This window comes from Phalaenopsis equestris, unplaced genomic scaffold (genome assembly GCF_001263595.1).
Source record: "Phalaenopsis equestris unplaced genomic scaffold, ASM126359v1 Scaffold000002, whole genome shotgun sequence".
NCBI lineage: Eukaryota > Viridiplantae > Streptophyta > Magnoliopsida > Asparagales > Orchidaceae > Phalaenopsis > Phalaenopsis equestris.
In genome coordinates this window covers 71,734,636-71,737,055 of record NW_018164444.1, presented here as the reverse complement: position 1 = coordinate 71,737,055, position 2,420 = coordinate 71,734,636, and positions in this window count along the sequence as shown.

Genomic DNA, 2,420 nt, shown 5'->3' with positions numbered 1-2,420 from the left:
TAAGGGGGAATTAATAACTTCAGAGCCTACTATAAATGATGATATTATTGTTGATCAACCAACTGCATATAATAATGAGGAGACGGAATTGGAGGAGAAAGAGGAGGATCAGGAACATATTGAAACACATTATGTTGATGAAAATTATCCTGATAAGGTATACATTTTTTTCTTTATTAATTTCTATAAGGAAAATTAATATTTAAACTATACATTATCATTTCCTTATTTCATAGGTTTGTCCAGCACCACTAGTGGTTGATTTTACTGCGAGAGAACAAATTCCGGATTATATGCGGGAAACAATTGACCTTTGCTGTAGCAAATTCACCGACTTGTTAGTGTGTTATGTTTTTAAATTGTTCTAAATGTCATACTTTCGCATATATATGACGCAACATTCATATGTTTGAAATGCAGAGATGATTTAGTTATTAATATGGGACATGTGTCGTTACCCCGACGTTATCTGTATAAACTCCTCAAGGAGGGTTGGTTGGGAAACGAGCATGTCGATTGTTTTGCAATGCTGATGGAGGATAAAAGATGTGAGTCACCACATTTATATAGATCTTACTTGTATGTCTCTCCATGCCACTGGGTAAGACATTGGACATTATTAGTGGGGGCAAGAACGTAGATGGAGATTTTACGACTCCTTACCAAATAGAATGCATATGAATATCACCGGCGCCATAAAATGCATATGGATATCACCGACGCCATTGTAAGTATTTGTATATACTACTGAGTGGTAGTGAAATTGATTTAAGAACTCATACTTAACTTCAAATAATTCTGCAGAGTAAAAACTTCTGGAATGATGCTGGCCACGCTTTCGATTTTGATGTGAGATGGTTAGGGGCATACCAGTACAAAGCAACAGTAATGACTGCGAAATATTTGTATGTAAATATATGGAAGTACTCGTACAAAAGAATAAAGCTGATTGGAAAGAATACTTGGAATGACAGAAGTCTATGCCAATTTTTAGAGCTGAAATGGGATATGAGATATGCAAATTTGCTTTATCAAGAACATGATCACAGGTTGATGTCTCTTACCATTTAACTCTTTAGTCACCGAAAGAAATCATGTATTTTTTGTTAAAGTTATTAAGGAATGACATAGTTTTCTTTGTTTATAATGCAGATCCAGCTTTCACCCAAGATCCAGCTTTCACCTTCACCCAAAAAGCATGCTCATTAACTATTCGCTCTTAAATACATGCACTTGGTAGTTCCTTTTAATTGGAGTTTGACATGGTTGATTTGTTTGTAATGCAAATGCACTACATCTACACCTTCATACAAACATAGTTTTATTTGTTTTGCAGATAATGGATTTGTTTGTAATGCAGATGCACTTGTGGCTATGGTGGATTTCTCTATAATGCAGATCAAGTTTTCGCTTTTACATAAACGTAGTTATCTTTGTTTATATATTAATTTCTTGATTTGTGTAGGTACAACAACAAAGTTTAAAGGATGAATGCCGCGGGAGATCAAATTTATTGGGAGCAGCAGGGCTGATTATACACACTGATATGTAGTTTTAGAAATCTCGTTGTTGATGGACAGTCTTAGATTTCTTTTTCTGGCAATGTAATATACGATGTAAAATAGATTGTAAATTTTATACTATGTTTGAATTGATCTGTGATAATGTACTACAGGATTTTATCATATGAATTTATCTGTGATAATGTAATATATGTAAATTTTATACAGTTTTAGAAATCTCGTTGTAATACAGTCTTAGATTTCTTTTTCAGTTGTAAAATGGCCGCATTATATCCTCTAAACCTCCCATAAGATGTATGTGCCTGTGCTAAAATTTTTTCGAATTTCTTCATGGAAGCTTCATAGGTTCCTTAAACAGCCATTAAACTATCAACATGCATTTTGATGGATAATAATTACAACATCAATGGGCCCTTGAATAATGGATGCCAATTCTCATCTATGCACCATATCTTTCTCTGTAGTGGGGATCGCTCAATCCGATAAATAGAACTATTAGTGAACCAAGGAATGCAATGCAACTATCTGAATTTTGTTGCAGTTTCTGTTTTATTCTTAGCTTTTAACAAGAAAGCACTTGAGGAAGAATTACAATGCAACTATCTGAATTTTGAATTTTTAAACACGCTCCAGAGCTTCTTGTTTCCCATTTACGAATTTTTAAACACGCTCCAGAGCTTTGCCAAATGGTAGTTGGAATAATGTTGTATGATCTTTGTAAGTGTAGAATGAAACAGTATGATGCTTATGAGAAATTGATCATCATGCTCGACAAGGGAAAAATCATTTTCTATTAGGTTTTATATAGGTTGTATAGCTTAGATGTATGGTTTAACTTAAAGTCAATGCTATGAGCTTCTTCGGACATCAGGAGATAGTTATTATATGAAAATTATT